Source organism: Pseudophryne corroboree, unplaced genomic scaffold, assembly GCF_028390025.1.
Source record: "Pseudophryne corroboree isolate aPseCor3 unplaced genomic scaffold, aPseCor3.hap2 scaffold_518, whole genome shotgun sequence".
In the NCBI taxonomy this organism is placed as follows: domain Eukaryota; kingdom Metazoa; phylum Chordata; class Amphibia; order Anura; family Myobatrachidae; genus Pseudophryne; species Pseudophryne corroboree.
The window spans coordinates 419589-441861 of NW_026970121.1; the positions used below are offsets into that span (position 1 = coordinate 419589).

At 43.1% G+C, this 22273-nt stretch overlaps 5 non-coding genes across 5 annotated transcripts; 1 reads left to right on the plus strand and 4 right to left on the minus strand.

The window, feature by feature from the left end:
- Positions 1-4265: 4265 nt before the first annotated feature.
- Positions 4266-4429, minus strand: LOC135031558 (U1 spliceosomal RNA). Its single transcript, XR_010227244.1, has one exon. It is a non-coding gene; the product is annotated as a U1 spliceosomal RNA (small nuclear RNA).
- A 1965-nt stretch (positions 4430-6394) lies between these two features.
- On the minus strand, positions 6395-6557 carry LOC135031580 (U1 spliceosomal RNA). The gene has a single exon (XR_010227264.1). It is a non-coding gene; the product is annotated as a U1 spliceosomal RNA (small nuclear RNA).
- A 152-nt stretch (positions 6558-6709) lies between these two features.
- LOC135031552 (U1 spliceosomal RNA) lies at positions 6710-6873 on the minus strand. The gene has a single exon (XR_010227238.1). It is a non-coding gene; the product is annotated as a U1 spliceosomal RNA (small nuclear RNA).
- Positions 6874-7549: 676 nt separating this feature from the next.
- LOC135031579 (U1 spliceosomal RNA) lies at positions 7550-7712 on the minus strand. The gene has a single exon (XR_010227263.1). It is a non-coding gene; the product is annotated as a U1 spliceosomal RNA (small nuclear RNA).
- Positions 7713-11610: 3898 nt separating this feature from the next.
- On the plus strand, positions 11611-11684 carry TRNAN-AUU (transfer RNA asparagine (anticodon AUU)). Its single transcript has one exon. It is a non-coding gene; the product is annotated as a tRNA-Asn (tRNA).
- Positions 11685-22273: the final 10589 nt, after the last annotated feature.

The window sequence follows — 22273 nt, forward strand, 5'->3', positions numbered from 1 at the left end:
GAAAAGCTGTCTTGTACCTTTGCATTTTTCTCCCATACGAAGGACACTAGAAAGAAAATTTTAAAGCCTCCTGTTATTCCATCATCTACACGACATAGCCCTGAATTTTCCAATGCGCAGCTCTTTGCAAAAGAGAGATATTGGCAAGGAAAAGCTGTCTTGTACCATTGCATTTTTCTCCCAAACGAAGGACACTAGAAAGAAAATGTTAAAGCCTCCTGTTAGGCCATCATCTACACGACATAGCCCTGAATTTTCCAATGCGTAGCTCTTTGCAAAAGAGAGATATTGGCAAGGAAAAGCTGTCTTGTACCTTTGCATTTTTCTCCCAAACGAAGGACACTAGAAAGATAATTTTAAAGCCTCCTGTTAGGCCATCATCTACACGACATAGCCCTGAATTTTCCAATGCGCAGCTCTTTGCAAAAGAGAGATATTGGCAAGGAAAAGCTGTCTTGTACCTTTGCATTTTTCTCCCAAAAGAAGGACACTAGAAAGAAAATTTTAAAGCCTACTGTTAGGCCATCATCTACAAGACATAGCCCTGAATTTTCCAATGCGTAGCTCTTTGCAAAAGAGAGATATTGCCAAGGAAAAGCTGTCTTGTACCTTTGCATTTTTCTCCCAAACGAAGGACACTAGAAAGAAAATTTTAAAGCCTACTGTTAGGCCATCATCTACAAGACATAGCCCTGAATTTTCCAATGCGTAGCTCTTTGCAAAAGAGAGATATTGGCAAGGAAAAGCTGTCTTGTACCTTTGCATTTTTCTCCCAAACGAAGGACACTAGAAAGATAATTTTAAAGCCTCCTGTTAGGCCATCATCTACACGACATAGCCCTGATTTTTACAATGCGCAGCTCTTTGCAAAAGAGAGATATTGGCAAGGAAAAGCTGTCTTGTACCTTTGCATTTTTCTCCCAAACGAAGGACACTAGAAAGATAATTTTAAAGCCTCCTGTTAGGCAATCATCTACACGACATAGCCCTGAATTTTCCAATGCACAGCTCTTTGCAAAAGAGAGATATTGGCAAGGAAAAGCTGTCTTGTACCTTTGCATTTTTCTCCCAAACGAAGGACACTAGAAAGAAAATTTTAAAGCTTCCTGTTAGGCCATCATCTACACGGCATAGCCCTGAATTTTCCAATGCGCAGCTCTTTGCAAAGGAGAGATATTGGCAAGGAAAAGCTGTCTTGTACCTTTGCATTTTTCTCCCAAACGAAGGACACTAGAATGAAAATTTTAAAGCCTCCTGATAGTGCTTCATCTACACGGTATAGCCCTGAATTTTCCAATGCGCAGCTCTTTGCAAAAGAGAGATATTGGCAAGGAAAAGCTGTCTTGTACCTTTGCATTTTTCTCCCAAACGAAGGACACTAGAAAGATAATTTTAAAGCCTACTGTTAGGCCATCATCTACACGACATAGCCCTGAATTTTCCAATGCGCAGCTCTTTGCAAAAGAAAGATATTGGCAAGGAAAAGCTGTCTTGTACCTTTGCATTTTTCTCCCAAACGAAGGACACTAGAAAGAAAATTTTAAAGCCTCCTGTTAGGCCATCATCTACACGACATAGCCCTGAATTTTCCAATGCGCAGCTCTTTGCAAAAGAGAGATATTGGCAAGGAAAAGCTGTCTTGTACCTTTGCATTTTTCTCCCAAACGAAGGTCACTAGAAAGAAAATTTTAAAGCCTCCTGTTAGGCCATCATCTACACGACATAGCCCTGAATTTTCCAATGCGCAGCTCTTTGCAAAAGAGAGATATTGGCAAGGAAAAGCTGTCTTGTACCTTTGCATTTTTCTCCCAAACGAAGGACACTAGAAAGAAAATTTTTAAGCCTCCTGTTAGGCCATCATCTACACGGCATAGCCCTGAATTTTCCAATGCGCAGCTCTTTGCAAAAGAGAGATATTGGCAAGGAAAAGCTGTCTTGTACCTTTGCATTTTTCTCCCAAACGAAGGACACTAGAAAGAAAATTTTAAAGCCTCCTGTTAGTGCTTCATCTACACGGTATAGCCCTGAATTTTCCAATGCCCAGCTCTTTGCAAAAGAGAGATATTGGCAAGGAAAAGCTGTCTTGTACCTTTGCATTTTTCTCCCAAACGAAGGACACTAGAAAGAAAATTTTAAAGCCTCCTGTTAGGCCATCATCTACACGACATAGCCCTGAATTTTCCAATGCGCAGCTCTTTGCAAAAGAGAGATATTGGCAAGGAAAAGCTGTCTTGTACCTTTGCATTTTTCTCCCAAACGAAGGACACTAGAAAGATAATTTTAAAGCCTCCTGTTAGGCCATCATCTACACGACATAGCCCTGAATTTTCCAATGCGCAGCTCTTTGCAAAAGAGAGATATTGGCAAGGAAAAGCTGTCTTGTACCTTTGCATTTTTCTCCCAAACGAAGGACACTAGAAAGATAATTTTAAAGCCTCCTGTTAGGCCATCATCTACACGACATAGCCCTGAATTTTCCAATGCGCAGCTCTTTGCAAAAGAGAGATATTGGCAAGGAAAAGCTGTCTTGTACCTTTGCATTTTTCTCCCAAACGAAGGTCACTAGAAAGAAAATTTTAAAGCCTCCTGTTAGGCCATCATCTACACGACATAGCCCTGAATTTTCCAATGCGCAGCTCTTTGCAAAAGAGAGATATTGGCAAGGAAAAGTTGTCTTGTACCTTTGCATTTTTCTCCCAAACGAAGGACACTAGAAAGAAAATTTTAAAGCCTCCTGTTAGGCCATCATCTACACGACATAGCCCTGAATTTTCCAATGCGCAGCTCTTTGCAAAAGAGAGATATTGGCAAGGAAAAGCTGTCTTGTACCTTTGCATTTTTCTCCCAAACGAAGGACACTAGAAAGAAAATGTTAAAGCCTCCTGATAGGCCATCATCTACACGACATAGCCCTGAATTTTCCAATGCGCAGCTCTTTGCAAAAGAGAGATATTGGCAAGGAAAAGCTGTCTTGTACCTTTGCATTTTTCTCCCAAACGAAGGACACTAGAAAGAAAATTTTAAAGCCTCCTGTTAGGCCATCATCTACACGACATAGCCCTGAATTTTCCAATGCGCAGCTCTTTGCAAAAGAGAGATATTGGCAAGGAAAAGCTGTCTTGTACCTTTGCATTTTTCTCCCAAACGAAGGACACTAGAAAGATAATTTTAAAGCCTCCTGTTAGGCCATCATCTACACGACATAGCCCTGAATTTTCCAATGCGCAGCTCTTTGCAAAAGAGAGATATTGGCAAGGAAAAGCTGTCTTGTACCTTTGCATTTTTCTCCCAAACGAAGGACACTAGAAAGATAATTTTAAAGCCTCCTGTTAGGCCATCATCTACACGACATAGCCCTGAATTTTCCAATGCGCAGCTCTTTGCAAAAGAGAGATATTGGCAAGGAAAAGCTGTCTTGTACCTTTGCATTTTTCTCCCAAACGAAGGTCACTAGAAAGAAAATTTTAAAGCCTCCTGTTAGGCCATCATGCTTCGTGTGTCAGGAGCATGTGAGTGTCAGGTGCGTGTGTGTGTCAGGCGCTGCGTGTGTCAGGCGCTGCGTGTGTCAGGCGCTGCGTGTGTCAGGCGCTGCGTGTGTCAGGCGCTGCCTGTGCGTTAGGCGCTGCGTGTCTGTGTGTGTCAGGCGCTGCGTGTCTGTGTGTGTCAGGCGCTGCGTGTGTGTCAGGCGCTGCCTGTGCGTGTGTGCCAGGCGCTGCCTGTGCGTGTGTGTCAGGCGCCGCGTGTCTGTCAGGCGCCGCGTGTGCGTCAGGCGCCGCGTGTGCGTCAGGCGCCGCGTGTCTATGTGCGTCAGGCGCCGCGTGTCTATGTGCGTCAGGCGCCGCGTGTGAGTGTGTGCGTGTGTGTCAGGTCCGTGTGAGTGTCAGGTGCTGCGTCTGTGTGTGCGTGTGTCAGGTGCTGCGTGTGAGTGTGTGCGCGTGTGTCAGGTCCGTGTGAGTGTCAGGTGCTGTGTGTGTGTGTGTCAGGTGCTGTGTGTGTGCGTGTGTGTCAGGTGCTGTGTGTGTGTGTGTGTGTGTGTCAGGTGCTGTGTGCGTGTGCGTCCAGCGCTGCATATGCGTATGCGTGTCAGGCGTTGCATGTCTGTGTGTGTCAGGCGCTGCGTGTCTGGGGGGGGTGGCCGGACACACAGCTGAGAGGGGGGGGGGGTGGCTGGACACACAGCAGAGAGGGGAGGGTGACCGGACACACGGCAGGGAGGGGAGGGGGTAGGGGGTGGCCGAACACAGCAGGAAGAGGGGGGAGTTGACCAGAAGAAAGCACAAACACAGTCCCCCACTACCACAAATAATGCAGTTGAGTTTCCCACATTTGGGGAAATCACAGGGGTCAGCATACCCAGAATGCAATGAATGAACCTCACCCTGGGAGAACAATCTTCATGACCATGGTATCTCCTATGCAAAATAAGTATGATTTGGGATAGGGCTGGGGAGGGCCGCTGCAGCCCTTGTAGATTCTTATAAATAAAAGTTCTTCTTTTCTTGTCAAAATTAATAGCTAAGAATAGGCTGCCTGAGGCAGCCCCCTCTTAAGTGGCCTGCTACTGAAGGCACCAACTACAAACTGAGCTCCCTGTTCATGGAAGCGAGGTTATAGAGGAGGGGGCGCTGAGCATCTTGGGAACAGTCAAAAGCTTTGAGCCTGTTGGTGCCTCAGATCAAGATCCTACTCTACACCCCAATGTGAATCCTTGTGGAGTCCAGTGTACCCCACAGAAGAAATGAATGTGTCACACCCATTGGCAGCAACATTAGAATAGCTGCTGATGGGCACAATTGAGAAAGGAAGGGGGGAAAACATTTGAATCCAGCACATATATGTAATTTGAATATGTAATTTGTACCTTCCTACTTTAAAATGTAATGGATGAACCTCACCCTGTGAGAACTATCTTCATGATCAAGAGATCTCATACGCAAGAAAAGCATGTGCTGGGATAGGGCTGTGGAGGGCGGCTGCTCGGGCACACACCCGTCAAGTTAAGGAGATTCAACTGAGGAAGCACAAGGGAACTGCAGGGAGACCACATATTTTCAGATGAACATGAGAGGGCGGAAGGCTGCCTAATACTGAAGCACCCTCAAACATCAAACCATATGCAACAACTAGTACAAGCATTCCTGGGGAAAGGTCTGCAGCAGACGGATTTGCATACGGTGATGTCATCCAAGCAATGGGCATAGTTGGCTGCAACCCTCGTCTGCATATGAAAAGAGAAAATGGTCACGCAGGGCATGGCGGCCTTTGTGGGGTTGCGCTTGGATGACCCCTAGATCGCTTTATACACCCCCATCAGTGTGGGGCTCATGTTGGCCATGCCCAAGCCCCTGAAGCATTCAAGCTGATTTCTTGCAGCAGCTGGACCCAGTAACAGCTCCAGAGTTGCTCTACAAGACAAGTAAAAGGGTGTGAGCCCTGCAGCACCACCTGTAGTTTGCATACACACATATATAGGACAGCATCTCTTATATGCCCCAGGGGCAATAAAATAGTAGCCTTATCTAGGGTATCCGTCCATGCCGCTACAGCACTACACACCCAGGCCGACGCAATTGCCGGTCTGAGTAAGGTACCTGAATGTGTATAAATGGACTTCAGGGTAATCTCCTGTTTGCGGTCAGCAGACTCTTTGAGGGTAGCCGTATCCTGGGACGGGAGGGCTACCTTCTTGGATAAGCGTGTTAATGCTTTGTCCACCCAAGGGGAGGATTCCCATCGTAACCTATCCGTTGATGGGAAAGGGGAATCCTTTTGGAAATCTGCAGGAGATTCCCAAGCTTTTTCACATAACTCGTTCAGCTCGTGTGAGGGGGGAAAGGTTACCTCAGGCTTCTTTCCCTTGTACATATGTACCCTCTTGTCAGGGATAGGGGGCTCCTCTGTGATGTGCAAAACATCTTTTATTGCCATAATCATATATCAAATGTATTTTGCCAATTTTGGCTGTAACTTTGCATCATCGTAATCGACACTGGAGTCAGAATCCGTGTCGGTATCTGTGTCAACAATCTGGATAGTGGGCGCTTATGAGACCCTGACAGTCCCTGCGACATAGGATTAGGCATTGGTTGAGACCCTGACTGTCCCAAAGCTTCTGCCTTGTCTAATCTTTTGTGCAATGAGTTTACACTAGCATTTTAAACATTCCACATATCCATCCAATCAGGTGTCGGCGGAGACACCACGTTCATTTGCTCCCGCTCCTCTCTAATATAGCCTTCTTCCTCAGACATGTCGACACACGTGTACCGACACACTACACACACAGGGAATGCTTTTTCTGAAGACAGTTTCCCCACAAGGCCCTTTGGAGAGACAGAGAGAGAGTATGCCAGCAGACAGCAAACTAGGCTGGAGAGAGACCTAAGACAAAGAAATCTGAATTATATGAAAGCCGACCAGTGGAAACACAAATTATGCAGCCAAGTTTCCCACATTTGGGGAAATCACAGGGGCAGCACACCCAGAGTGCAATGGGTGAGTCTTGCCCTGGGAGAAGCACCTTCATGATCATAGTATCTCACCTGGCAGGTAAGTAGGAGTTGGGCTAGAGCTGGGGAGGGTCGCTGCTCGGGCACCCCCCTGTCAAATGAAGGAGATCCAACTGAGGCAGCACAAGGGAACTCTCGAAAGAAGAACAAGGCTAGAGGAAGATCTGAGACAAAGAAATCTGACTTTTACCAGAGCTGACCAGAGGAAAGCACAAACACAGTCCCCCACTACCACAAATAATGCAGTCGAGTTTCCCACATTTGGGGAAATCACAGGGGTTAGCATACTCAGAATGCAATGAATGAACCTCACCCTGGGAGAACAATCTTCATGACCATGGTATCTCCTATGCAAAATAAGTATGATTTGGGATAGAGCTGGGGAGGGCCGCTGCTCAGGCACATCTCTGTCAAGTAAAGGAGATTCAACTGAGGCAGCACAAGGGAACTCTCATCTGGGGACAACAACTGCAGGGAGAACACATATTTTCAGATGAACATGGGAGGGCAGAAGGCTGCCTAATACTGAAGCACCCCCAAACAACAAACCAAATGCAACAACTAGTACAAGCATTCCTGGGGGAAGGCCTGCAGCAGATGGATTTGCATACGGTGATGTCATCCAAGCAGTGGGTCAAAGTTGGCTTCAACCCTCATCTGCATATGAAAAGAGAAAAGGGGCGTGCAGGGCATGGCGGCCTTTTGCGGCGCTTGGATGACCCCTAGTTCGCATTAAACACCTCCACCCTCCTTCGGTGTGGGGCTCATGTTGGCTATGCCCCAGCCCCTGAAGCATTCAAGCTGATTTCTTGCAGCAGCTGGGCACTGTAACAGCTCCAGAGCTGCTCTGTAAGGCAAGTAAAAGGGTGTGGGCACTGCAGCACTACCTGTAGTTCGCATTGTGCGTTGGAAGGCACAAAGTAAGCAGACAGGAGGAGAAGTCAGGATAGTGCACAAGGGTATAGAAGGGAGGGGCTCAAAAAAAAGAAGAAGTGGAAACAGACAGCAAACTAGGCTGGAGAGAGACCTGAGACAAAGAGATCTGAATTATATGAAAGCAGACCAGTGGAAACACAAATTATGCAGTCAAGTGTCCCACATTTGGGGAAATCGCAGGAGCAGCACACCCAGAGTGCAATGGGTGAGCCTTGCCCTGGGAGAAGCACCTTCCTGATCATAGTATCTCACTTGGCACGTAAGTAGGAGTTGGGCTAGAGCTGGGGAGGGTCGCTGCTCGGGCACCCCCCTGTCAAGTGAAGGAGATCCAACTGAGGCAGCACAAGGGAACTCTCAAAAGAAGAACAAGGCTAGAGGAAGATCTGAGACAAAGAAATCTGACCTGTTTTTCCCAAGAGGAAACTATATTAGGAATGCAGACATATGATGGTGGCCCTGTTGGCACCACCGATAACTGACTGGGTAAATGTTTCAGTAATATCAGAGTAAGGTTGGATAAATCTGTGTCCCAGACACAGACGTAGAGAATAGATGTGATATTCATGGCTATGTTTCTTTTCCCTCAGGCCCCGCTGGGTCGCAAAAATGTTATTTTGCCCAGTTACTACACACTGATACTGACACGGATACTGATACTTATGTCGACCATAAGTTTCCTGATTAGATCCAATATTGGCAAGGAGCATTCAGTACATGATTGTGGATATTATGGACATATTAAAATCACTGAAGACCCTGCTGTTCCTGACAAAGGGGTCTATATGTATGTATATATAGATATATAATGAAAGCTGATGTAACGTTCCTCCATCTCTGTTTGAGAAAGTCTGGGCCAGCTCGACAAAATGGTTTCAAATCCCCAAAAGGATTCTGGTTGTTTATTCATTTCCCGCCGCGGACAGAATACAAATACATGTGCATGGGTGAGTAGTAGTATTCAAGAATTGGTCGAATACCTTGTCATCCGATATAGATACCCTGGAGAGATGGGATACTCCTTACGTTGTATCATATCAAGGACACTGCAGCATACTTACGTGAGACTGCAAGGGATATAGGACTCTTGAGTTCACGGGCCAATTTCATGGCAGTGTCGGATAGGAGGGCATTGTGGATTCACCAAGAGAATGCTGATGCTGACTCCAAGAAGAAAGGGAGTCTCTTCCCTATGAAGGTGAAGCCTTGTTTGGTGATATCTAATTAGCACACAGGTAAGGAATTAAGAAAATCTTTATTTAAGGGTGAAGATGTTTCTCACAAAATCGTTGCCCCAATGCATCGTTGAAATTCAAGCTGGAAAGATGATTTTAATATATCACTTGTACATTTTGTATTGCTCTTCTGGTGACAATGTAGTTTGTTTTTGTCAATTACCATTTTAATAATAGGGTAAAGAAAATTAAGTGGATTTTTGAAAGAAAACAATACTGTCAATATACTATTAAAACAAATTAAAATGGTAAAAGTTATTGTACTTTAAGTAAAAATAAAAGAGACAAAATATCAATCCCAGTTTTGGATTACTTTAATTAACAAAAAAAAATGCATATAGCAGAGGATAGTTTCAATCTGCCTACCTCTGGGTTATGGGCCCAGCATGCTTCCATTGCTGTACTCTGCTGCACATGTAAGTGCAAGAGATCCTGAAGCACTCACTCATCATGGGAAAGTACCAATGTGTTTCTTCGTTGGTTGATAGAAGAAACATCTTACAAAAACTCTCCAGATTATTGACTTTTTTAAGTTTTTCTAGGAAACGTTTTAGATGAATGCTTATTAGCATTTGTCAGTATGTACTTTTGCAAAGTGTCTCTGTGGCGCAATCAGTTAGTATGTACGGCTATTAACCAAAAGGTTAGTGGTTCAATCCCACCCAGGGACGTAATTGACCTTGTTATCAGATTTTTGTGATCTTTAAGTAGACAAGTCAAATTTCATACCCCCTGTTATTGTGTAGGGTACCTGGCCTTCTCTGATGTAATCAGAGTTAGATTTGATTCAGTGATTTTATAAAAAAAGCTAGGAAGCACAATTTAGCAGTGGGTAGCAGAGAAAAAAAATATGCTGGCAGAAAAATCCAATTGAGTGATTAAACAGCTCTTTATTTTCTGGCTTTATTTTTATGCTAACAAATTTGTTCTCTGAAAAGTGTCCACAAAGCCAAGTCTCTGATTAACACCTTTGTAAGGATGGTTTTTCACCTATTACTAAATTAAACTTGCTTCATTGGAAAGGCAGCAAGATGCATCCTCATTTCAATGTCTACTGAAATAATACAGGTTGACACCAGGAAACATTAACGCCACTGCATCCTTGCTGCTTTCTCATGTGGAAGTCTGTTTAATGTGAAAACAAGGTGATATCTAATTAGCACACAGGTAAGGAATTAAGAAAATCTTTATTTAAGGGTGAAGATGTTTCTCACAAAATCGTTGCCCCAATGCATCATTGAAATTCAAGCTGGAAAGATGATTTTAATATATCACTTGTACATTTTGTATTGCTCTTCTGGTGACAATGTAGTTTGTTTTTGTCAATTACCATTTTAATAATAGTGTAAAGAAAATTAAGTGGATTTTTGAAAGAAAACAATACTGTCAATATACTATTAAAACAAATTAAAATGGTAAAAGTTATTGTACTTTAAGTAAAAATAAAAGAGCCAAAATATCAATCCCAGTTTTGGATTACTTTAATTAACAAACAAAAAAATGCATATAGCAGAGGATAGTTTCAATCTGCCTACCTCTGGGTTATGGGCCCAGCATGCTTCCATTGCTGTACTCTGCTGCACATGTAAGTGCAAGAGATCCTGAAGCACTCACTCATCATGGGAAAGTACCAATGTGTTTCTTCGTTGGTTGATAGAAGAAACATCTTACAAAAACTCTCCAGATTATTGACTTTATTAAGTTTTTCTAGGAAACGTTTTAGATGAATGCTTATTAGCCTTTGTCAGTATGTACTTTTGCAAAGTGTCTCTGTGGCACAATCAGTTAGTGTGTACGGCTTTTAACCAAAAGGTTGGTGGTTCAATCCCACCCAGGGACGTAATTGACCTTGTCATCAGATTTTGGTGATATTTAAGTAGACAAGTCAAAATTTCAAACCCCCTCTTATTGTGTAGGGTACCTGGCCTTCTCTGATGTAATCAGAGTTAGATTTGATTCAGTGATTTTATAAAAACATCTAGGAAGCACAATTTAGCAGTGGGTTGCAGAGAAAAAGAAATATGCTTGCAAAAAAATCAAATTGCTTGATTTAACAGCTCTTAATTTTCTTGCTTAATTTTTATGCTAACAAATTTGTTCTCTGAAAAGTGTCCACAAAGCCAAGTCTCTGATTAACACCTTTGTAGGGATGGTTTTTCACCTATTACTAAATTAAACTTGCTTCATTGGAAAGGCAGCAAGATGCATCCTCATTTCAATGTCTACTGAAATAATACAGGTTGACACCAGGAAACATTAACGCCACTGCATCCTTGCTGCTTTCTCATGTGGAAGTCTGTTTAATGTGAAAACAAGGTGATATCTAATTAGCACACAGGTAAGGAATTACGAAAATCTTTATTTAAGGGTGAAGATGTTTCTCACAAAATTGTTGCCCCAATGCATCATTGAAATTCAAGCTGGAAAGATGATTTTAATATATCACTTGTACATTTTGTATTGCTCTTCTGGTGACAATGTAGTTTTTTTTGTCAATTACCATTTTAATAACAGGGTAAAGAAAATTAAGTGGATTTTTGAAAGAAAACTATACTGTCAATATACTATTAAAACAAATTAAAATGGTAAAAGTTATTGTACTTTAAGTAAAAATAAAAGAGCAAAAATATCAATCCCAGTTTTGATTACTTAAATTAACAAAAAAAATGCATATAGCAAAGGATAGTTTCAATCTGCCTACCTCTGGGTTATGGGTCCAGCATGCTTCCATTGCAGTACTCTGCTGCACATGTAAGTGCAAGAGATCCTGAAGCACTCACTCATCATGGGAAAGTACCAATGTGTTTATTCGTTGGTTGATGGAAGAAACATCTTACAAAAACTCTCCAGATTATTGATTTTTTTATGTTTTTCTAGGAAACGTTCTAGATGTATGCTTATTAACCTTTGTCAGTATGCACTTTTTGCAAAGTGTCTCTGTGGCGCAATCGGTTAGTGTGTTCGGCTATTAACCGAAAGGTTGGTGGTTCAATCCCACCCAGGGACGTAATTAAACTTGTGATCAGATTTTGGTGATATTTAAGTAGACAAGTCAAAATTTCAAACCCCCTCTTATGGTGTAGGGTACATGGCCTTCTCTGATGTAATCAGAGTTAGATTTGATTCAGTGATTTTATAAAAAAACAGCTAGGAAGCACAATTTAGCAGTGGGTTGCAGAGAAAAAAAATATGCTGGCAGAAAAATCCAATCGAGTGATTAAACAGCTCTTCATTTTCTGGCTTTATTTTTATGCTAACAAATTTGTTCTCTGAAAAGTGTCCACAAAGCCAAGTCTCTGATTAACACCTTTGTAAGGATGGTTTTTCACCTATTACTAAATTAAACTTGCTTAATTGGAAAGGCAGCAAGATGCATCCTCATTTCAATGTCTACTGAAATAATACAAGTTGACACCAGGAAACATTAACGCCACTGCATCCTTGCTGCTTTCTCATGTGGAAGTCTGTTTAATATGAAAACAAGGTGATATCTAATTAGCACACAGGTAAGGAATTAAGAAAATCTTTATTTAAGGGTGAAGATGTTTCTCACAAAATCGTTGCCCCAATGCATCATTGAAATTCAAGCTGGAAATATGATTTTAATATATCACTTGTACATTTTGTATTGCTCTTCTGGTGACAATGTAGTTTGTTTTTGTCAATTACCATTTTAATAATAGGGTAAAGAAAATGAAGTGGATTTTTGAAAGAAACCAATACTGTCAATATACTATTAAAACAAATTAAAATGGTAAAAGTTGTTGTACTTTAAGTAAAAATAAAAGAGCCAAAATATCAATCCCAGTTTTGGATTTCTTTAATTAACAAAAAAAATGCATATAGCAGAAGATAGTTTCAATCTGCCTACCTCTGGGTTATGGGCCCAGCATGCTTCCATTGCTGTACTCTGCTGCACATGTAAGTGCAAGAGATCCTGAAGCACTCACTCATCATGGGAAAGTACCAATGTGTTTCTTCGTTGGTTGATGGAAGAAACATCTTACAAAAACTCTCCAGATTATTGACTTTTTAAAGTTTTTCTAGGAAACGTTTTAGATGAATGCTTATTAGCCTTTGTCAGTATATACTTTTACAAAGTGTCTCTGTGGCGCAATCAGTTAGTATGTACGGCTATTAACCAAAAGGTTGGTGGTTCAATCCCACCCAGGTACCTGATTGACCTTGTTATCAGATTTTGGTGATCTTTAAGTAGACAAGTCAAAATTTCAAACCCCCTGTTATGGTGTAGGGTACCTGGCCTTCTCTGATGTAATCAGAGTTAGATTTGATTCAGTGATTTTATAAAAACAGCTAGGAAGCACAATTTAGCAGTGGTTTGCAGAGAAAAAAAATATGCAGGCAGAAAAATCCAATTGAGTGATTAAACAGCTCTTTATTTTCTGGCTTTATTTTTATGCTAACAAATTTGTTCTCTGAAAAGTGTCCACAAAGCCAAGTCTCTGATTAACACCTTTGTAAGGATGGTTTTTCACCTATTACTAAATTAAACTTGCTTCATTGGAAAGGCAGCAAGATGCATCCTCATTTCAATGTCTACTGAAATAATACAGGTTGACACCAGGAAACATTAACGCCACTGCATCCTTGCTGCTTTCTCATGTGGAAGTCTGTTTAATGTGAAAACAAGGTGATATCTAATTAGCACACAGGTAAGGAATTAAGAAAATCTTTATTAAAGGGTGAAGATGTTTCTCACAAAATCGTTGCCCCAATGCATCATTGAAATTCAAGCTGGAAAGATGATTTTAATATATCACTTGTACATTTTGTATTGCTCTTCTGGTGACAATGTAGTTTGTTTTTGTCAATTACCATTTTAATAATAGGGTAAAGAAAATTAAGTGGATTTTTGAAAGAAAACAATACTGTCAATATACTATTAAAACAAATTAAAATGGTAAAAGTTATTGTACTTTAAGTAAAAATAAAAGAGCCAAAATATCAATCCCAGTTTTGGATTACTTTAATTAACAAACAAAAAAATGCATATAGCAGAGGATAGTTTCAATCTGCCTACCTCTGGGTTATAGGCCCAGCATGCTTCCATTGCTGTACTCTGCTGCACATGTAAGTGCAAGAGATCCTGAAGCACTCACTCATCATGGGAAAGTACCAATGTGTTTCTTCGTTGGTTGATAGAAGAAACATCTTACAAAAACTCTCCAGATTATTGACTTTTTTAAGTTTTTCTAGGAATCGTTTTAGATGAATGCTTATTAGCAATTGTCAGTATGGACTTTTGCAAAGTGTCTCTGTGGCGCAATCAGTTAGTGTGTACGGCTATTAACCAAAAGGTTGGTGGTTCAATCCCACCCAGGGACGTAATTGACCTTGTTATCAGATTTTGGTGATCTTTAAGTAGACAAGTCAAATTTCATACCCCCTGTTATGGTGTAGGGTACCTGGCCTTCTCTGATGTAATCAGAGTTAGATTTGATTCAGTGATTTTATAAAAACATCTAGGAAGCACAATTTAGCAGTGGGTTGCAGAGAAAAAGAAATATGCTGGCAAAAAAATCAAATTGCGTGATTAAACAGCTCTTCATTTTCTGGCTTTATTTTTATGCTAACAAATTTGTTCTCTGAAAAGTGTCCACAAAGCCAAGTCTCTGATTAACACCTTTGTAGGGATGGTTTTTCACCTATTACTAAATTAAACTTGCTTCATTGGAAAGGCAGCAAGATGTATCCTCATTTCAATGTCTACTGAAATAATACAGGTTGACACCAGGAAACATTAACGCCACTGCATCCTTGCTGCTTTCTCATGTGGAAGTCTGTTTAATGTGAAAACAAGGTGATATCTAATTAGCACACAGGTAAGGAATTAAGAAAATCTTTATTTAAGGGTGAAGATGTTTCTCACAAAATTGTTGACCCAATGCATCATTGAAATTCAAGCTGGAAAGATGATTTTAATATATCACTTGTACATTTTGTATTGCTCTTCTGGTGACAATGTAGTTTGTTTTTGTCAATTACCATTTTAATAATAGGGTACAGAAAATGAAGTGGATTTTTGAAAGAAAACAATACTGTCGATATTCTATTAAAACAAATTAAAATGGTAAAAGTTATTGTACTTTAAGTAAAAATAAAAGAGACAAAATATCAATCCCAGTTTTGGATTACTTTAATTAACAAAAAAAAATGCATATAGCAGAGGATAGTTTCAATCTGCCTACCTCTGGGTTATGGGCCCAGCATGCTTCCATTGCAGTACTCTGCTGCACATGTAAGTGCAAGAGATCCTGAAGCACTCACTCATCATGGGAAAGTACCAATGTGTTTCTTCGTTGGTTGATGGAAGAAACATCTTACAAAAACTCTCCAGATTATTGACTTTTTAAAGTTTTTCTAGGAAACGTTTTAGATGAATGCTTATTAGCCTTTGTCAGTATGAACTTTTGCAAAGTGTCTCTGTGGCGCAATCAGTTAGTATGTACGGCTATTAACCATAAGGTTGGTGGTTCAATCCCACCCAGGGACCTAATTGACCTTGTTATCAGATTTTGGTGATCTTTAAGTAGACAAGTCAAAATTTCAAACCCCCTGTTATGGTGTAGGGTACCTGGCCTTCTCTGATGTAATCAGAGTTAGATTTGATTCAGTGATTTTATAAAAACAGCTAGGAAGCACAATTTAGCAGTGGGTTGCAGAGAAAAAAAATATGCTGGCAGAAAAATCCAATTGAGTGATTAAACAGCTCTTCATTTTCTGGCTTTATTTTTATGCTAACAAATTTGTTCTCTGAAAAGTGTCCACAAAGCCAAGTCTCTGATTAACACCTTTGTAAGGATGGTTTTTCACCTATTACTAAATTAAACTTGCTTCATTGGAAAGGCAGCAAGATGCATCCTCATTTCAATGGTAAGTCAACCTTCTTGCCCTATGTTCCCTGTCAACGGATGAAGACGCATCATTATCTACCGCAGTCATTTTGGCCCAATAGATATGCAAGAAGTTTAGATTCCCCTTTCTTTGCAGGTAGAGGAAGGAAAAGGAAGAGGTCTGTAGCCTCTTCAAGATTGCAGGACCAGAGATTGTCCTCTGCTTCTGCCAAATCCACTGCATGACACTGGGGCTTTCTTGCAGGAGCCCACACCAGTGGGGGCACGTCTAAAACTCTTCAGTCAGTTCTGGATTCATTCGGACCTGGACTCGTGGGTTTTACAAATAGTGTCCCAAGGGTACAAACTGGGGTTTCAAGACGTTCCCCCTCACCGATTGTTCAAATTGGCCTTAGTCAGCAGGGAGAAGGTTTTTATTCAAGCCTCTTCGTGGTCCCGAAGCCGGACGGCTCAGTCAGACCAATCTTAAATCTGAAATCCCTCAATTTCTTCCTAAAGAAATTCAATTTCAAGATGGAATTTTCTCAGGGCAGTGATCTCCAGTCCGGAGGACGGAGATTTCATGGTTTTGGTAGACATAAAGGATGCCTACTTACATGTTCCCATTTAGCCACTGCCTCAAGCTACCTAAGGTTTGCAATTCAGGATTGTCATGACCAATTTCAGACATTGCCGTTTGGTCTGTCCACGGCTCCGAGGATTTTCACCAGGGTGATGGTGGAAATTATGGTTCTCCTTCGCAAGCAAGGAGTCACAATTATCCCGTACTTGGATGATCTCCTGATAAAGGCGAGATCCAGGGACCAGTTGGTGCAAAACATTGCACTCTCCCTGACAGTTCTTCAACAACATGGTTGGCTCCTAAACTTGCCAAAATCGCAGTTGGTCCCAATGACGCGGTTGTTGTTTTTGGGAGTCATACTGTTAGGCGCCGGGGTCCGCTTGATGGTCTGCGCGGCCCGGCGCCTAGCAACTAGAGACGCCGTGCACGTACAGCCGCCGGCTCCCTAGCAACGCTAGACGCCGGGTGCGCTGAGCCGCACGGACCCTAGCAACGGGGACGCCACTGGCGGACCGCGTTCCCCGTTGCTAGGCTTTAGGAAATTAAGATATTCACCTGCTCTCTGGCCGTGCAGCAAGGCAGCTGCACGGCATTTATTCTAATCAGCCTTTAGCAGCTGATTGGAGGACTCCTTGTTAAATACACTCCCAGGGCTTCTCACAGACGCCGGTAATAGCTTCCTGCATGCTGCCTTTGTTTGCTGAGAGTCTGTTTCCAGTCCTGCTGTATCCGGTCATTCCAGTCCGCAGAAGTCCGGTATTCGGGAGTTGTCATCTCATCCCAAGAGGTCGTTTGGTTCCCTGGAGTCCTGACTGATCACCGTTTTATATCCAGTGGTGTTCGTGAGTTGCGGCTCTGCCGTGTGTTGCGGCTCAGCCGCTTTACCTTTTATATTTTGTGTTTGGAGCATTTGCGGAGGGTTCCGCTTCCACAAGTCCTCTCTGGTACTTGGCGGTGCCGGGTAGGAGAATTGGACAAGTGGATATTTTGGTTGTCCTTTTTCCTGGCGGTTTCTCCGCACATATTATAGTTTTGAGTTTGCTTAGCCCCTGGCCTGGTTGTTTAGTTAGAGGGCCTCTTGTTATCACCCTGTCTCAGGTTTCCCTTTGTCTCTCATTAAGACCGGGGGGCATCGAAGTTGGGCAGACATAATCCGCCCTTCAAACGCGGCTGCCAAGGGCTCAAGAAACCATAGTCTCGCAGGGGATTTCTGACAACATGGGTGAGACAACAGAGTTAGGGCGCCAGGGGCTATTTTCCTGTCCTGCTCCCTTCCCCAGCATTCCGTTCCAGTGCTCCAGTCCTTGCCATAAGATCTTCTCTGACCAGAGTGCTGGAATCATAACATTATTACCGGCCATACCAAAACTTAAAATTAAACGGGGTTTAATTTTTTCTCATTCAGTTTTGTGAGAGTTTATCGGCCTCATGAATCCAACAGGTTTAGGGCCAAATCCTGGTCAGCTCTTAGTCAGCCAGATTCAAGAACTTACTCAGATGGTTCAGGATCTTTTTCTTCGGGTGAAGTCGCAGGAAGATCTTTTGCGAGCTTCCCCAAGGGTAGTCCCTGAACCAAAGATGCATTTGCCTGACCGTTTTTCTGGTGATAGAAAAGAGTTTTTTAATTTTAAAGAATCCTGTAAACTTTATTTTCGTTTAAGACCGACTTCCTCGGGTACTGAATCTCAGCGGGTCGGGTTTATTATTTCTTTGCTCCAGGGGGATCCTCAGACCTGGGCATTTGGTTTAAGAGCAGAGGATCCGGCATTGTTGTCAATTGACGCTTTTTTTGAGTCTTTAGGGCTCTTGTATGATGACCCTGATAGAGAGGCGTCCGCTGAAAGTCAGTTGCGCGCTCTCAGACAGGGTAGAAATCCTGCAGAGGTTTATTGTACGGAGTTTCGCCGTTGGTCGAACGACTGTGGCTGGAATGACCCAGCCCTGCGCAGTCAGTTTCGCCTCGGCTTATCAGAGTCTATAAAAGACAGTCTCCTTCAGTACCCCGCTCCTGAGACTCTCGATAAACTCATGGAGCTTTCTATTAAGATTGATCGTCGTCTCAGAGAGCGGAGGGCTGAAAAAGGAGCACCTGTAAGGTCAAGTCCGTGTGTATATTCCATTCCTGAAGACGTAGAGGAGACCATGCAGATGGGTCTCTCCCGGCTGTCTCCTGAAGAAAGAGCCAGAAGGCAAAATTCTGGTCTTTGTCTGTACTGTGGGGGTAAGGGACATTTTGCTCGTAATTGTCCAAACAAGTCGGGAAACGCTTTGACCAGGTGAATTGTGAGGGGGTTCACCTAGGTCTGCAGCTTATCTCCTCGAATAACTCCCTTTTAGTCCCAGTTAAAGTTTCCTTTGGCAGCCTCAGTTCTTTGGTGTCGGCTTTTGTTGACAGTGGAGCTGCAGGAAACTTTATGGATTTAACTTGGGCTAAGGCCTTAGGCATTCCTCAGTTACCTTTGGGTAGGTGTGTCACCATGCATGGCTTAGATGGGAGTCCGCTGTCTAATGGGATTATTTCTCTCCGTACACCCCCTGTACTACTTACAGTAGGAGCTCTACATTCCGAGAAAATCGAGTTCTTTCTTACACATTGCCCAGCAGTTCCAGTTGTTCTGGGTCACCCTTGGCTGGCCTTTCATAATCCCACCATTGATTGGCGGTCGGGGGAGATTTCACATTGGGGTACTTTTTGTGATAAGGAATGTATCACGTTTCCAGTCAGAGTAGCAGCTATCATTCCAGAACTCATTCCGGTGGAATACCAGGAGTTTGCTGATGTTTTCTCCAAAGGCAATGCGGACATTCTGCCTCCCCATCGGCCTTATGATTGTGCTATTGAGTTAATTTCTGGTGCCGCATTGCCAAAGGGAAGATTATATGCATTATCCGGGCCAGAAACTGCGGCTATGAATGATTATGTAAAGGAGAGCCTTGAGAAAGGATTTATTAGACCATCAAAATCTCCTTTAAGTGCAGGCTTCTTCTTTGTGGAGAAAAAGGATGGCTCGCTTAGACCTTGCATTGATTTTAGAGCCCTGAATAAGATCTCAGTTAAAAACACCTATCCTTTGCCGTTGATTTCTGTACTCTTTGATCAGTTACGTTCTGCTGTGATTTTTTCTAAAATTGACCTTAGAGGAGCGTACAACCTCATCCGAATTAAATCTGGAGATGAGTGGAAAACGGCCTTCAGTACTCAGTCGGGTCACTACGAATACCTGGTGATGCCGTTCGGCCTGTCCAATGCTCCGGCAGTTTTTCAAGACCTCATTAACGATGTGCTCCGTGACTTCCTAGGGAAATTCGTGGTCGTTTACTTAGACGACATCCTGATTTTTTCTAAATCAATGGAACAACATGTTACCCAGGTGCGTCTGGTTCTTCAAAATTTATGTGAGAATCATTTATATGCCAAGCTGGAGAAGTGTGAGTTTCATGTCACGGAAGTATCTTTTTTAGGGTACATAATTTTCCATGGAACCAAAGAAACTCCAGGCCATCCTTAGTTGGGCGCAACCCACCAATTTAAAAGCAATTAAGCGTTTTTTAGGGTTTGCGAATTATTATAGAAGGTTCATTCATTCTTTTTCTGACCTGGTTGCTCCCATTGTAGCTCTGACAAAGAAAGGAGCGGATCCTACCAACTGGTCGCGTGAAGCTGAGTTGTCCTTTCGGGCCTTGAAACAAGCCTTTGTCTCGGCTCCAGTCCTCAGACATCCTAATCCGGAATTGCCCTTTGTGGTGGAGGTTGATGCCTCGGAGGTTGGAGTGGGGGCTATCCTTTCTCAAAAGGATCCGGAGTCTCTGGAGTTACATCCTTGTGCCTTTATGTCCAGGAAATTCTCCTCCGCTGAATCCAACTATGACGTTGGTAATCGGGAGTTACTGGCGGTAAAATGGGCTTTCGAGGAGTGGAGGCATTGGCTGGAGGGAGCAAAACATACTATTTCGGTATTGACTGACCATAAGAACCTGCAATAGATTGAATCGGCTAAGCGGCTTAATGCCCGGCAGGCACGTTGGGCATTATTTTTTTTACGCGTTTCAAATTTATAATCACTTTCAGGCCTGGTTCCAAGAATACTAAGGCTGATGCCCTGTCACATAGCTTTCTTCCGGTTCACAATAACAATCCTGTTACCCCCATACTTCCATCTTCGGTCATCTGGGCGGGCCTCACACAAGATTTATTTACCCAGTTAAAACAGCTTCAACACCAAGCTCCTAGAATTACTCCTGCTGGTCGTCTTTACGTCCCTGAGTTTTTGAGAGTTACTGTTTTAACGGAATTCCATGATAACAAAGTTTCAGGGCATCCAGGAGTCTCTAAGACATTGGAGTTAGTCTCTCGCTCAGTATGGTGGCCTGGTCTTTCTAAAGACGTCAAGGAATTTGTTTATTCATGTCAGGTTTGTGCACAGCATAAGGTTCCCCGTTCCTTGCCCATCGGGCAACTTATGCCCTTAAATGTTCCTCTCAGGCCATGGTCTCATATTTCCATGGATTTTGTGGTTGACCTTCCCCTTTCAGCCGGATTCCGAGTCATATGGGTGGTAGTGGACCGTTTTAGTAAAATGGCTCATTTTATTGCTCTTCCCCGATTGCCTTCTGCCCAAGGGTTGGCAGTTTTGTTTCTCCGCCATGTATTCAGGCTTCATGGGTTGCCTACTGATATTGTTTCTGATCGGGGTCCACAATTCATCGCACAATTCTGGAAATGTTTTTGTGCCTCATTGAAGATGAAATTGTCGTTAACATCCGGTTACCACCCACAATCCAACGGGCAAACCGAACGAGTTAACCAATCATTGAAACAATATTTGCGCTTGTATTCAGCCAAACTCCAGAATGATTGGTCCGAGTTTCTTCCGTTGGCTGAATTTGCTTACAATAATTCTTGTCATTCCTCCACTAAAGAGTCTCCATTCTTTTCAGTTTTTGGTTTTCACCCCAGAGCTAATTCTTTTTTTCATCATTCCTCAGTCTCCTCGCTTACCTTAACCTCCCATCTCAGAGCCATTTGGAAAAAGGTGCACCTTGCTCTCAGAAAAGCGGCCTTTCGAGAGAAGAAATTTTCTGACAGGCTCCGACGTCCTTGCACTTTTAAGGTGGGAGATAGGGTGTGGTTGTCGACTCGCAACATCAGGCTTCGACAATCCTCAGCTAGACTGGGACCCAAATTTATTTGGCCATTTCTTATTATTAAAAGAGTCAACCCAGTTGCCTTTCGGTTACGTTTACCAAGATCTCTCAGGATTGGAAATACGTTTCATTGTTCCCTGTTGAAACAATACGTTTCTTCCAGTAGATTTCCTCGGAAGATCTCTCAGGGTAGATCTCCAGTGGATGTACAGGGACAACAGGAGTTCTTGGTAGAGAAGGTTCTCGATTCCAAATTGTCCCGGGATCGGCTGTATTTTCTGGTTCACTGGAAAGGCTATGGTCCGGAGGAAAGGTCTTGGGTCCTGGATAAGGATCTTCATGCCCCGAGGCTCAAGAGGGCATTTTTTCGGGAATTTCCTCAGAAACCTGGCTTTAGGGGTTCCTTGACCCCTCCTCAAGGGGGGGGTACTGTTAGGCGCCGGGGTCCGCTTGATGGTCTGCGCGGCCCGGCGCCTAGCAACTAGAGATGCCGTGCACGTACAGCCGCCGGCTCCCTAGCAACGCTAGACGCCGGGCGCGCTGAGCCGCACGGACCCTAGCAACGGGGACGCCACTGGTGGACCGCGTTCCCCGTTGCTAGGTTTTAGGAAATTAAGATATTCACCTGCTCTCTGGCCGTGCAGCAAGGCAGCTGCACAGCATTTATTCTAATCAGCCTTTAGCAGCTGATTGGAGGACTCCTTGTTAAATACACTCCCAGGGCTTCTCACAGATGCCGGTAATAGCTTCCTGCATGCTGCCTTTGTTTGCTGAGAGTCTGTTTCCAGTCCTGCTGTATCCGGTCATTCCAGTCCGCAGAAGTCCGGTATTCGGGAGTTGTCATCTCATCCCAAGAGGTCGTTTGGTTCCCTGGAGTCCTGACTGATCACCGTTTTATATCCAGTGGTGTTCGTGAGTTGCGGCTCTGCCGTGTGTTGCGGCTCAGCCGCTTTACCTTTTATATTTTGTGTTTGGAGCATTTGCGGAGGGTTCCGCTTCCACAAGTCCTCTCTG